This window comes from Quercus lobata, chromosome 8, assembly GCF_001633185.2.
Source record: "Quercus lobata isolate SW786 chromosome 8, ValleyOak3.0 Primary Assembly, whole genome shotgun sequence".
NCBI classification, from domain to species: Eukaryota; Viridiplantae; Streptophyta; class Magnoliopsida; order Fagales; family Fagaceae; genus Quercus; species Quercus lobata.
Window position 1 is genome coordinate 32015894 of NC_044911.1, and position 15243 is coordinate 32031136.

General features: G+C 32.6%; 1 pseudogene across 1 annotated transcript; it reads right to left on the reverse strand.

The window, feature by feature from the left end:
- Nucleotides 1-1994: 1994 nt before the first annotated feature.
- Nucleotides 1995-7363, reverse strand: LOC115957327 (annotated as a pseudogene). The gene is made up of 9 exons (XR_004084342.1): nt 7064-7363; nt 6583-6907; nt 6086-6211; nt 5257-5373; nt 4939-5125; nt 4618-4680; nt 4200-4375; nt 3430-3780; nt 1995-2578 (listed from the first exon to the last, which is right to left on the reverse strand). The product of XR_004084342.1 is annotated as a cellulose synthase-like protein H1 (transcript).
- Between the last annotated feature and the right edge of the window lie 7880 nt (nt 7364-15243).

A 15243-nucleotide genomic window follows, 5' to 3' on the forward strand; every position in this document is an offset into this window, starting at 1 on the left:
AAGAAAAGTGCAATGAAAAAAAAAACTCAATCTATTGTCAATGCCAAAGTCACAAAGAGAAGGTTTATTATGATTTTTTAATGAATGAGCAAAATTTTGAAACATTTTTTTTTCTTATAAAATTAAATATTTTCAGAGTAGTGTTACTAGCATAATACTTTTTTTAAAAAAAAAATTGCAACAAAATCTAGATGGGAAGTTGTTAAAGGTAAGTAAAAAAGTTATATTAGTTGTGGATCCACATAAAACTAGTTACAACTTATCACTTAAATTTTATTGTGAAAATATTGTGAAAGTAGTACTAAGATAATCATATTCAAGTTTATTTCAACTGAGTTTAAAAAAAATTAGGATCAAGGTGTTCAAATTTTTATTTTAAGGGATCAAAACAAAAAATATATATAATTTTTTATATAACTTTTTTTGGTCTAAGCTAGGGGCTCATTTGAACCCTCTCACTTGTATGTAACGCTACTCCTGGTTGAACAAGTAAAAAAAATTAATTGAAATCCTCTTAAAACTCTCCCAAATACTCTAGAAAATTCCTAAATCCAATTCCCACAATCTAAATCAAGGTCTCCAAGGGTATAATCTCTAAATTCTCCCTTATTGTCATTGTTTTCAAATTCTTTTTTGCTTAATTAAAGTGTTTGTTTGCATGAAGAATGTGATTGAACATGTTTTCATTGACATGAATGGGTACTGCCATGCATGATAAGATTAGAATTTGATTTCAAGCTGATATCTATCATGCTAATTCTTACAGTAATATGAATATGTTCATTACTTCATTCATCTTTGCAAGCATGAATATCATTTTATGCTTGCATCACATGTTATTTTGATTATATGGCTTACCCATGTTCTTTTATGACTTACCCATTATGTTCTATCTAGTTGGCTCTTGGAATAATATGTGATGGTTTTTTGAATAATAAGCTTGACTGATTGGATCGATTTATCTTTACATGTAGCTATTCTCTTGATCTGATCTAATTAAATTTGTACATGGAGGCTAGATGGTATTTTATTTGCATATATATGACATGCATGCATATATTTCGATATTAAAATTGCTTGAGTCTTGGTCAGGACTCAAGCAATTCCAATATCTAAATATATTATGCATACATTGTGAACTTAATGTTTGGTTCATAGATCCATTTATACAAGCATGATTTCATACAAATTTTCACTTCTTTAAATATGGATTTGCGTACTAGTTCTTTAGTTAGTATTGTAAATTCCACAATTCCCACACCAAAAAGATTGATCTAAAAGAAGTTTTCAAAGTGATTTTAAAAGCTTTTTTTTCAAATGATTTTCGAACACTTTTTTTCAAAAGTATTTCTCAAAGAGTGTTTCCAAATCACCTAAAGCTGCTTGTATTGTGAAAATAATTTTCATGGAAAAGTTTCTTCAAAAGTTTTCATGAAATCCATTGATTTAACAAATGAACAATCAAAACCCTTGGGTCTTCCTTTTAAAAGTCCTTTTCCAATAAAAAAAAAAACTTCTTCCTAAAAACCGTAGGAGGTCTTATAAAAATCAAGAACAAGTGGAAAGAAGAGGGGGGTGGGGGGAGGACAAGTAACAAGTATGAGGCATTGGAGTTAATGGCTTTATAAAATTATTAGCTACGTTTATTTATAACAACGAACATGTACGTCGTATAGATGCAAATAAAGCAAAATGGAAAATTAAAGTATGGAATTTTTGCTATTCAAATTAGAGTACATATTATTAAAACACCAATTCGAAGGGAAACTAAACTTTATTGGAAAGCATAAAGAAAAAAAAATCTATAATCCTTCGAGGGTGGGGTAGGGATGGAGGGGGAACATGTTAATACATTGGCGCCTACGTAGGGTAGATTTAGTCTCTTGAACCATAATATCTCTCACATCAAGAATTCATACAAGTTTTGATTTTCTAAATTTGAGTTTGAACCTACCGTGAGAAAGATCATAATTTCATGACCAAAACTTCAATCGTAGTGAGCAAAGAAAATAATTTCATGACCAAAGTCTCAACCTATTGTAGCCCTTCTACAAAAGTACACAAAAAGTAACGCTAAAGCAGTTGACTTGCATATTGTAGATGAGGGAATCCCATGTCTTCCTTTCCCAAATAATCCCTTCAAAAATGGCCAGAAGCATAACACCAAATACACACTACAAAATACCTCCCCTAGCCCAGATCCATGCCCATCACGAGCTGGAGGTTGCAACTTTAATAAACTCACAACCAACGCTGTCAAGTGCACCACCAAAATGGTTGTACTAGGCAAGAAAATTGGGGACTCGTTGAAGGTGAACCTTCCCGCTTCAGCATCACTGGCATCATCACTAGATTGGTCTTTTTGTGTTACTTCAAAAACTGTCTCGGATATTCCTAAGAGCTTAAGTATCACACTGAGAAATCCGAATAACCATGCATTCATTGTGTTTATTCGTGACATTCTTTGATTATTCCACCATGCTCGAATTGATTGTCCGCTTCTTAGGTACTCGGATAAAGTGTATACGTTGTAAATGATGAAGATAGCAGCTAGTACATATAGTGTTGGTTCTTGCACCTGAATATACATATGCACGTTTTAAGGTTGGAAAAACAGTATAAAACAAACAAAAAACAAAACTATAAAAACTTAATTTTGAATACATTATAGTTTCATGCAAGATTGGAAAAACAGTAAAAAAAAAAAAAACTATAAACTTAATTTTGAATATATTATAGTTTCATGAGCTTCGTCATGCAAATTTTGGACAATAGGAAAATTTATTACTTCGAATAGAGATTACCATATGCACATGATTTTTGTTTTGGTGGAAGAGTGGAACACATTTGCAAAAAATAAAGAGGCAATAATGATGACATGCACAAGATTTATACAACACAAAGTTTTGGCATGACACAATTGTAGCTCTATATGTCTTGTTATAAATAAACATCAGCGTAATGGTTTAGGGTTGCAGAATGACTTTTAAATGCATTTTTTAAGTTTAAATGATTAGCTTTTTTTTTTTTTTTTTTTTAATTGGATAATTCTATAGTTGATGGGAGGACTTTAATCTTGACACACAAGAGGTGCTTCACTGATTAAGCTATAATATTCTTGACAATTAACATTTCGTTCCTAAATTTAATAGCTAACAAATTGAGATTGTATATTTCTTTTTATAAGATGTTAATTTTTTATTAAAAATTACCCCTCTTATTATTTTCCATCTAAGTAAGGGGCTTAATTTTGCCACGCCAAAATTAGAGTCTTAAGAAAAAGAAAATTCCCCACCCTCAAAAAAAGCTATCATTAATTTATTTTAGTGGCAAATACGAACAGAAACATGCAATAAAAAGACAAATTAGACGTTGGAAGGTGCATATATGCAAAAGTAAAATTAGAGGCTTGCTGTGGTTTGTCCTCACCTTGGGCAAGAAGTGGGAGTTGGTGATGAGACAATACGCAGGCAAAGCAGCATAGCATAGCTCGGGGATGGAGCGTAGGCCCCACATGAGGACCCATAAATATGCCAAACATTGCCTAAATTGAAGCTCTCCAAAGAGAGTAGCAAATATAGGACAACTTTTGCTAAAAAGAATTTCAAGTAGGCCTGTTACCCACCTCTTTTGTTGGGTTGCTACGGAAGCCCCACCTGAGGGTGCGCACCCTAAAAAGGCCGGTGGGTTTGGTGATAAAAGGGCCGACCTCCAACCTCTTTTATGGATCATTAGTCCAGTGTGGATATCTTCTGTGGTCGATCCATATTTCCAGCCAACCTGAAATGGGGCACCCACAATCATCATATTGGACCGTAAAAATCAAGAAATTAAATAAATAAAAAAAGAATAAGGGAAGTAATTAAAAGTGCATCTTCCCATACATATTCAGTGAAATATACTGGCTAAACATCTTATCCAAAAAAAAAAAAACACTGAAAGAACATAACGCTTAAAATTAATGCATATAGTCGGCTAAACTTCAAATATTTTTTAAAGTAAGGTTTACATACGTTTAATGGTCCTCCTAATTCGTGATTTGTATATATTTGTTGAAAAAATTTAGGGATTAAATTTTTATTCATTTTTTAACTATTGGTAGATACTAAAAATAGATTCAGTAACGGCCACATAATTACAATTTATTTAGCACCATAACAAGTTTTGAAAAAAGTGGCATATTTAGCATTGTTACTGACCTTTGTACCCCAACTAGTACCATACTCATAACCAGAACCACTGACTTGGTATGATGCCTGAATAGAATTCGAAAGATTGGGTGGTGGATTTGTCTTCCCTTTTAAAGCATTAGCACCTGATTTGATCAACTCCTTTGAACTCCCAAAATTTGAAAGAATGTTATTAGCCGTTTTTTCTGCCAAAGGAAAGAGAAAAATAAAACATTAGTAGTACAAAAAGGAAAATCTCCACCATGATGATGAAGTGATTGTCCAATGGACCCAAAAGTTCACGTGTTGCCACTAAGAGTTAGTTGCTTATTGAACTTGAAGAAAATTGAAACAAACATGTATTTGTTTGTACCCCCATTATGGTTAATAGAGAATGACATTTTTTTTTTTTTTTTGGTAGGTTAAAATCCAAAATTAATTTACTTACCATTTTCCGAATCTACATCATCTGGAGATAGACCATAGATAACTTTCCGACTGTGAAAGCATCCTGTTCCACCATAAAAAGGTCCTTGAAGTCCTGCTATTCCATGCACCATATACTATATATGCACATAAAAGACAGTTAAGTACTTGACTAATCAAATGATAACTTTCTTCATATTATTAAATTTCCTTTAGTCACGTAACATATCCATGAAATTTGATGTTTATTTAATTATAGAGTATGAAAGAAAAAAGAAAAGACTTATTTCGTAAGATTAAGATTCAATTTGACTCACTTTAAATAAAACCACCATTTGATTACCATATGGGTCATCCTTTAATCCACCATAGAACACTTGTGGGAATTGAGAAAATGCAATTTTGTTTTCACTCTTGGAATCCAGTAGTGGGCACATTGCATGAAGAGCAGTTTTTGGATTGTTGACAAACATATCACAGTCTACATTCAGCATATAGGGAGCATTCGTCATCAAGCCAGAGACTCTGGCCTATATATGATACAAACGGTTCCAAAAAAAGGGGAAAAATGTGTTAGCCAATTAGAATACATCAATAAAGAGTGATAAGATTTATTAAAATAAAATCCTACAAATTTTATCGTCTGTAAAGAATATCTTACGAGAACATTCATGGCTCCTGCTTTGTAATGATGTGGATGATTTGGTCGCTTCTCTCTTGATATATAAACCAAATGTGGCAATCCATCTAGAAGACTTATCTTGTTCTCCCATATAACCTATTGTAAAATAATATAAATCAGAACAAAGTATCATACATATATCAAACTTATACATATGTAACATTTCTTTTATATAGAAATGGTTTCATGCTTATAACATTCATTCTTATGTTTTAAATAAATCCAATACACTAGATATCTTTCAGAATTTACATGTAATTTTAATAGGGCTCGGTTAATATATGTCTTTAGGACTTACATTAATAATTAATTTTAAAAAAAATTATGAAAAATTGAAAAAAAAAATTTGTTAAAAAAATTAGTTTATGTTTCATTTTTTTCATAAAACATTTTTTAAAATGATTTATTAAAAAAAGAAAAAGAAAAGGGAAACACTGAAGTCTCACGAGTCAGCAAGGTTACACTATGGTAAAGGTCAAAAATTAAATTCTGACAAACTACAATAGTGATAGCTGTTCAACAGTCAAAGGGGCGGCTGCCATTTGGAAATCATTGGTTAATTGATTTCTTCTTCTTTTTTTTTTTTTTATGGAACATTGGTTACTTAATTGATACACTATGAGTATGTAATCTAATATAAGCGGATTTTGTGAAAGGATAAGCCAACTCTTCAACTGAGTTTTGCTTTTTGTTTTTGTTTTTATGTTTTTTATTTTTTTATTTTCCTGTTTTGTCTTTTTTTTCCCCTGAATCATTGAGTTTTACTTCTTCTTCTTTTCTTTTTTCTTTATTTGGGAGTTAATGTTACCTTGATAATAGCTGGATGGTTTCTGCGTTCTATGTTCGAGAATTCTGCAAAGTCTCCATTAAAATCACTTGGCACGGACTTTTGGACCGCATCCTCAATTTTGTGGCTAAGTCGCTCATACTCATCCTACAGAAGAAAAAGTCGAACAAATTTGTATAAATTGCAGGCAAAGATCTCATCGTTGTCCCATTTCACAATTGAAAAATGCTATACTATTTCAGATTACTTTTTTACAAATTGATCTGCCAAATAACGTGATTAATAGACTTAAATAATATAATATATAACTTTTGAATTTTTTTTCTTAAATTTGTGATTGATGATATACGACTTTATGAATTTTATGTAACAAAATTTGTAATAATCTTACCATTAGATTACTGCAATATAGCAAACAAAAGGTCTTTTTTTTAATTTTTTTTTTTTTATAAGATATACCCAATTTGTGACTTAAGATGGAAAATAAATTTTCAGACATAACTCCAGATTTGGATTACCTTCATTCTTTTCCATTCCTGTTGAAAATCACTTGAACTACCACCGAAAGTTTGGGGGTTACTAGAAAAGTATCGAAAGGGGGCTCTAACATGAATATTGTACTTCTTACAAAATGGAACCCAAAGCTTGGCAAACTTTGAGGCTTCCACAAGAGAGTAGTAAGTGATTGGAGAACAACCATCATCTGATACGTAACAAGCTAGCTTGTGAGCTGGATAATCAATTGCCAACAAAGAGAGCACGGTGTTTACTGTGATGATAGGTGGTTCTAGCACAGGGTCCGCAGTTGTCACAAACATGTCCACCGATGGAAGTTCAGGTACCCTATATCAAAGTTATGAACATGAATCAATCATGTTAGACACCTGACCAGGTAAAGAGAATGTAATAAAAATATATAGAAGAAGAACAGCCAAACACAAATTGTAGTGGCAACTAAAATTAAGTAACGTATTATTGGCACAACATGTTATAGGTTACCGTTGTAAGAGTCGGTCTGGATGCGTTTTATATTCAACAGGATTCCATTTGGTGCTGATGACGAGAGCCCAAGTGAAGGTGAACCATGACTCGCATAGGAAGGCAAGCAACCAAGTGAGACCATGATTTTTGAGGAAGAGAAAACGATAAATAAGAAGAGAAAGGAGAAGGAAGAAGATTAGGATATCAAAGAGTCTTTGTAAAGTGTTTTTACGTGGGATTTTTTACGTGGGATTTTTTTATATAGAGGGAGAGCGATCGGGTTGGCCATGGAGTAGATAGGAATACAATTTTAGCGGCACTACTATGCTGGTCTGGTATTTGCATTGATGGCCTTGTATATATATGTGGCAGAGATAGGTGAGGACATCGTGTTTATTGTGGTCCCTCTTACATAGACGTGGATTTCACATGCATGGGTCCCTACTCCATTGTTACTACATGCATGGGTCGCTACTCCATTGTGCACAGTTTTCAAACTCTTTGGAATGGAGTGTGGAGAATCCTCTAGATAAAGATTTTACTGTTTCCTTTTTTTAATATAATGGAGTGGACAATTTTCATTGATCCAACTAGCTTCCCACGTTGATACCTCGTTGATGGTACAATACACAGAAAAGCGTTATTTATGTGAGTCGTAGGAGAAAAATACTGACGAGTGGCTTTCCATGATTACATGTGTGTGGAAGTGTGTGACCATTTAGAGGTTATTTAGATGGCTTGTTTCTATAACTCAATTCTTTGTTTTCATAATTCATAACTCAAAAATGGTAGGACCCATAGCTAGAAGTCCGTTTGGCTACATGATAACTCTGTTTCCATCACTCAATTATCTGATTTTTGAGTTATGAGTTATGAAAACTGAAAATACATTTTAGCTGCTTTCAGTTTCCATAACTCATAACTCAATGACATTTTTGTAATTAAACACATATGAGGGATCCCTAGTCATAATTTAGCCGCAATTTTTGACCACCTTTTGACTTTTTTTTCCTTTCTTCTTTTGGGTTCGGTCTTCGCCTCCTGGGTTTTTTTTTTTTTTTTTTTCACTGGGTTCAGGTTTCTAGGTCCTGGGGGAAAAAAAAAGTTGCACCGAGTGACAAGTATAGGGCCCACAAATAGTGTGAAAAATATTGAGTAATGGAAAGTGAGTGATAGTGCCAAACGGGTGTGAAAAATTAAGTGATGAGTGATGAGTGATGGAAATTGAGTGACGGAAATTGAGTGATAAAATTTTTGCATCCAAACAGCCTCTTAGCCGCAGCTTTTTTATTCTCACTCTGTCCATTATTTCACTTTTTTTTTCGCATCCACTTTTATATGTTAAATTATGGATATTTTTACATCGATTTTGGATATCATGCATACAATTTTATCTATTTATTTATAATACCATGTACACAACTTGTTGTTGATGTGTATATAATTCTAAGTAATATTACATTACTTAATAATTTATTATTTGATGCGAATTTTAAAAAATCTATCGTTGGAATACATTATATTCATATATTTTCTATGCTTACAAAATTTCAAAGTGATCTAAGATCAATAGTCATATTATCAATCAATTATTTAAATTCAAGTTTTAGTAATTTAAAATAATTCATAAAAGATGAGTTTATGGATCGCATGGTAAATAACATCTGATTGACATGAAAATTAACATGAATGTTAAATACATATAAAACATGTAATTTAACAGTGGGATTTTAAAATATGAATTTAATAACAAGTTATTGGGTAGTGTAACATTATTTAGAGTTACACCAAATATAACTTGAACCCAACCCCCCCCTCTCTCTCTCTCTCTCTCTCTCTCTCTCTCTCTATATATATATATATATATATATATTTCACATGCTTAATTTGTTGGATTATATATATTATAACTTCGTCTAGATGTTAGTCACATGATTATAGTCATTTATGTGAAATGCTAGCCTTAGCTATTAACTTAATTATACTCCTAAGGAAATTGAGAAAATTAAAACACTTAAAAGTAATGGTACTTATTAAAGATATCAAAGTCCAAATTTATAAAACTTCTAGTTTTATTTTATCTTATAATATTTGGAATGCAAATAAAGTATCTATATTCATAATTCTACTTTAATTGAAAAAAAAAAATTCAAAATCTTACTTGTAGTTCAAGTCATGTGATCTTAAAATTAAATTACTCTCATAACAAAATTATTGTATATTTCATTTAATGGTTATATTGTAGCATTTATTAAATAAATACTATTTAATATTAAAGATCTAACGATTAAGAACTTTTACTATGAATGTAAGTTTCTAATACCAAATCATTCTTCCTTATATTCTCTCTCTCTTCATTTTTCCTATCAAATTTTCTTACTAATAGTTATATATACCATGCCACATCTTTAATAACATAGCATCAATATTGTTCATAAAAAATAATAATAAATAATAAATAAATAAACATAGCATAATTTTCATCAGTAGCAATAATCATTTTATAATCCAGGAAAACAAGTTTACCATAGGATTTTTATTGATTTTAACATTTATAAAGAAAGATTTGCCGGTTGATTTTACCACAGCATCAATTGTCGTTCATTACTTGCATCATGGCATGCATAAGCTTTGCCGGTTTATCAAACATATTCCAAAAGTGAAATGACCTTTTTAAACCTCTACTTTTTGTTTCCTTAATTAAGGAGTACCCAAGAACATGTTTTTTTCCTTATTATATCTAAGCACATTGAAAATTTTTTCTTAAAAAAATAACTAATTCTTTCTTTAAAAAAAAAAAAAAAGGAAAACCCTTTATGCATTCAATTTAATCATGATTAAGTACCACGAGAAAACTTATGAACTCATTCCCAGGAAAATTCATTACAGGGTTTAATCCTAACCTCAAGGAAATTTTTACTATTTAGAATTAAAGTATTACAATTGAGATATACATAAATCCCTAATTGCTATCCAATAAATTCTTATAGACATGACCCCACAATCTACTCTGAGTCATTTGGACTCTTCTATATCATGAGACTCTCTCATCATGAACTGCATTGTGACAAACAATGAAGATTTTGTGGTTTAAGCTTGATCACCAATAAAAAAAACACATCATCTTTGGATTATCTATTTTAACTCAAGGGTTGTGATGAAAGAGAGGTCTTGTGATTTCTGCTTTTTAGATGAAAAAAATGGCTTTCTAGCCTCTTTTTTAGTCAATTATTATGTGCTCTTTTATACTTTAGCAAGTATTTCATCATTACCAACTGAGACCTGATTAAAACTTAGGTTTCCCATGTTTTAACCAAACGAGTCTCAGTCAAGAGACAATCAATAGGTTGATCTTGATTAATTGAGAGATGATGAGAGTCAGTTGAGAATACAATGATTGCCCTCTCTTGAGCTAAATCATGAAACATAAATGTTATATTTTAAACCCCTGAACAAACAAGGATTAACCAATTTTAAGGCCAAGTTGTTAATTATATTAATTATGCAAGACTTAGGTTAAAAAAATAATCAAACATATCATGCACAGTGGAAAAGTAAATAATGCAATGATATGATGATTCAGGAAAACCAAAAAACAAACTAGTTTCATAGTAAAAAACCTAGGGGGACCAATCCCAAGAAGAACAATCCACTATCAGATAGAAGTTTATAGTCAGAATATTTAATTCATAGTAAACCTAATTAGAGTTAACAAACTTAGCTCTGAATTCCACAGACTTCTCTGATATAGATTTGTTCCAAACGTGAACCTCCAGTCCACGACTCCAAGACCACCCTTGAAGGTTTTTTTTAACGTAGACCTCCAGTCTATGACTCCAAGATCACCCTTAAAGGTTTAGATCCAATACCTTTGATGACTGGTTTGTAGCAACTTCAGGTCTACCTGTTCAAATTGTATGTAGATTAATTGATTTCCGATAGTGACTTTGAAAGGAGAAGGCACAGAACCTTTTAAATCTCAAATGAGAAACTCCTAAGTCTCTGAAAACTTGCCTTAGGGTTTCCTTTAAATACTAAGTGAATTAAAACTGAAACCATAATCATCTGATAAGCTAATGGGCTGAAAACTGATTTTGCAAATACGGCTTTCAATTGTTTGAACTTAAGTTTTGATCAATCAAAACTGATGAAATTTCAATTCTTGAATAAGCAGCTTTCCTATTCTTGCACACTAACTAGCAGCACCTTGAGCATTGTTTAATACCCATATATAGACTTAGTAATCTATATTTAGACAAGTTTGTGCTCACGTGAATTGCCAACAAATCTATACACATATAGAAACTAACAAATCTAGTTTTTGAAGTTGAATTTGTTGAATAATTTTCTATTTCATATTTGACTAATGTATAAATAATGGAAAATGCTAGATATAAAGAAAAAAGTGGGGTAAACATTTTACAAATGTCTGAAATTTTTGGGATTAAATAATAAAGCGTGAAAAGTTTTATTAACCAAGTTGGATCATTTTATATAAATTTAAGGATTTGAGTGACATTTTTGAAACTCTAGATACCAAACTAAAAAATTGAACAAACTTTCTTTTTTGAGAAAGGAGGAATCCCCTAGGGTTGATTTCAAGTAGGAATGGCAACGGGTCGGATTCGGGCCGGGTTTTTGCATACCCGGACCTGACCCGCGGGCCAAGACCCATGGCTTGGACCCGACCCGTTTACTAAACGGATTTTTTCCAAGGGCCCGGACCCGCTCCCGCCGAGCCCCACGGGCCCTGTTAAGCCCAAGCAAAAAGGAAGCTTTTTTGAAACAAGCCCCAAACTCAACATCAAACCCACGGCCAACAACCAATCCCAAAAATCCCTTCTTTTCAAATCTCCATAGCCACACCCAAATTAAAATAAATAAATAAATAAATAAAATCCCATTTTTCAATCCTCAAACCCAGAAATAACCAAACCAACGGAGGAGATTTCAGATCAAACAAAAAATAAATATAAAGAAGAAGATAAAAATAGAAATGGAGAGAGAAGAGAGTCTTAGCCCTGAGTTAGAGATCAGAGAGAGAGAGCTTGAGGTCTTTGGCCTTGGGTTTTAGATCTAGAGATAGAGGGAAAAGTGCTTAGGTAACAAGCAGATCACGACCCAAAACCAATTCAAGAGGAAAGTGCTTGAGCGAGTGAGTGTCTGTGTGAGCTGTGAGATTGAGCGTGAGTGACTCAGAGTGAGGCCGAGGCATGGCTACGTGCTCTTATGCGTGGTGGCGTGCTCTTGTGCGTGAGTGACAGAGAGATTGAGGGTTAGGGAGAGGCGGATGGGTACTGGGTTATTGACTTAGGGTTTACAACTACACACACACACACACACACACACACACATATATATAAGGGGGGGTTTTTAGTAATTTGACTAATTTCATGGTAACCAGGTCTTATCCGGGTCGGGTTTCGGGCCGGGTCTCGGATTTTTTTGATAAAACCCGGACCCACTTCGGGTTTTTTTTAAAAACCCATACCCAACCCTATTCTTTATCGGGCCGGATAAAATCCGACCTATTAAGGTCAGGCTGGGCCGGGTATCCGCGGGTCGGATCTAAATTGCCATCCCTAATTTCAAGAAAATTTTCTATTACATATTTGATTAATGTAAAAATATTTGAAAAACACTAGAATAAAAACAAAGATAAAAAGGTCCATATTACAAAAAAATTATATAGTAATAATCCAGGTGGATTAAAAATACATCGTGGCAATTAAGATGGTTCACTAAACCACCATTACCATGTTGCGTTGATGCGAAACAAACAATGAAATATGGTTTTCTAGTTTCAGAACTTGAATTTGTTGAATAATTTTCTATTCCATATTTGACTAATGTAAAAATATTGAGAAAATACTAAAATATAAAAGGGAAAAATGGGGTAAGAATTTCACAAATTTTTGAAATTTTAAGAGCCAAAAAATAAAATGGGACAAATTTTAGAAACCAAATTGGATAATTTTATAAATTTTTAAATATTTGAGTGTTATTTTTTAAACTCTATATAATTAAAAACCAAGCTGAATAATTTTACCCTTTTTAATTTCTTTTAAAAACAAGTTTAAGAGTGCCCCAAGATGTGAGTTAGAGATTTCAAATATAGGATCTTATGGATGTTATAAAACTTTAAAGAAAAACATTAAACCAACCCCATTGAATTACAAATAGAATATACTTTTTTTTTAGAATAAAAAAATATAATAAAGTTTTATGGCTAAAGAAGTAGTGTTATCAAACTTTTCATAAATTATCTCAACTAAAATGTTATTAGCTAATGGTATTAAACTAGCCTACAAATTAATTGAGGCACACCTATTAATTTAAAAGACCACCAAATCCTTTGAGAGAACCGATGTACGTAGTAACAATTTATGTCACAATCTCATTAGGATTGTGATTTTTGACTAGTAAACAAAAATAAAAAAATTAGATTAATGTGAAAGTGATATTCAATCACTTATTACAGTCTGCCAAAGTCGAGAAACATATGGTAGACCTACGATAGAGCTAGAATAGTTATTGTATGAGGTTGATTCCTATAATTGTGAGACCCCTTTTTTATAATTTTTATAATATCTTCAATTTTAGAGCATATATTAATTTATATATCCCTTTTGGTCATTTCAATTTTAATTACAATTGGTTTGCTATATTATTAGTCTAGAAAAGGCATAAATTAATAAGAAATCGTAATAAATCATTAAAAAGAAAAAGAAAAATCCAAAATTAATGATTCTCATTCCTTAATGTTTTGAATATATCAATATGAAATTTAAGTAGAATAAAGAGTTTTTTTTATTACTAAATTTTTAAAATGATATATTTTGGTATGAAAAATTACCTATTGATAAATCCTTAATTTTAAGTATTTTTTAAATTGATTCTGTGGGGATTCGAGGACCAAGGAAGGATACAACAAGCTGGGAATATCATTATAAAAGAATTTCTAGCCCGAGGATAGAAGGAGAGGGGACAAAATACTTTCTAGAAGGCCAAATGGAGAGAATGGTGTTCAGCGAGAGTCAAGGTAGGTAAAGGAAGTTTCTAGTGAAAGCTCACTTACTGCCTCCACATTAAATGACTGGCAACAGCTTTATCAACTATATTAATGAGGAAGTGACTTAAATAGTAGAATTCACAGCTAAGCATCTCCTTCTACCACCTTCAACAGAAGTTTAAAGGGACAAGTGTCCTAAGGAGAGTCTTGGGGATTGTAGATGGAGGGTTAGGATATAGTAAGCTGAGGAGCATATAAAGAAAGAGGACTTCCAGATGAAATGGGATCTCCAGAAAATCAAGAGAAAGAGATTAGAACAAGAATAGTGATAGAGAGAGAGAGAGAGAAAATACATCCTTATGCAAGAACATCATCCTCAAGCAAGATTGTAAAGAACCATTTATATACTTAATCTTTGGCTTTCGTTCATTCCTTCTCTGTCTGAATCCTCGGGCTAAGCCCAACTTGTTTTACCCCACTCTCTTTACAAATATCTATTGATTTGAGCCTAGCCGAATAGCACAAATTTCACTATTCTAAGTGAGTTTGGGTCGCCATGATTTTTGTGTCTTTACAATTGGCGCCGTCTATGAGAAAACAAGGTTTTGTTTTTGGTTATCCATGGCCAAACTGGAACAGAATAGGGAAGAATCTGTTGGTTCATAGAGGGAAAATCAATTTGTTAATCTGAAGCAAAGGAGAGACAGACATCATATGCCAAGTGTTATGGTAGAGTCCTATCATATGAAGCGTACTAAGAGGAGTCACTCAAGGACAAGGAGCCATGTTTCGCACAAGTAGGAAACGAAAAAACTGAAACTTGAGATAGATCACTTGCACAGGAAATTGCTACGAAGGGAGAGTGGTAGAAGGAGTCCATCACCCCCATCAAGTAGTGGATCAGAGAAAAGTATGGATCGCTCATATCGCCATAGGTCTAGAACCTCATCCAATGAGTCCTTCTCAGCATCTTCACACTGGGATAAACTAAAAAATGGCAAGTTCAAGTGTGGGCAAGGGTCATCTCACCCTAGCATGGGGAATGACGCAATGAGTAAGGCACTTTGTCAAATCTCAAAGTCACCTTTCGTTAGGAGAATCAACAAGGCCAGGCTTCCCCACCGGTTTTTATAACCAATGTTCACCATCTACAATGGAAGGTTCGATCCCTTCAATCAGAAAATGG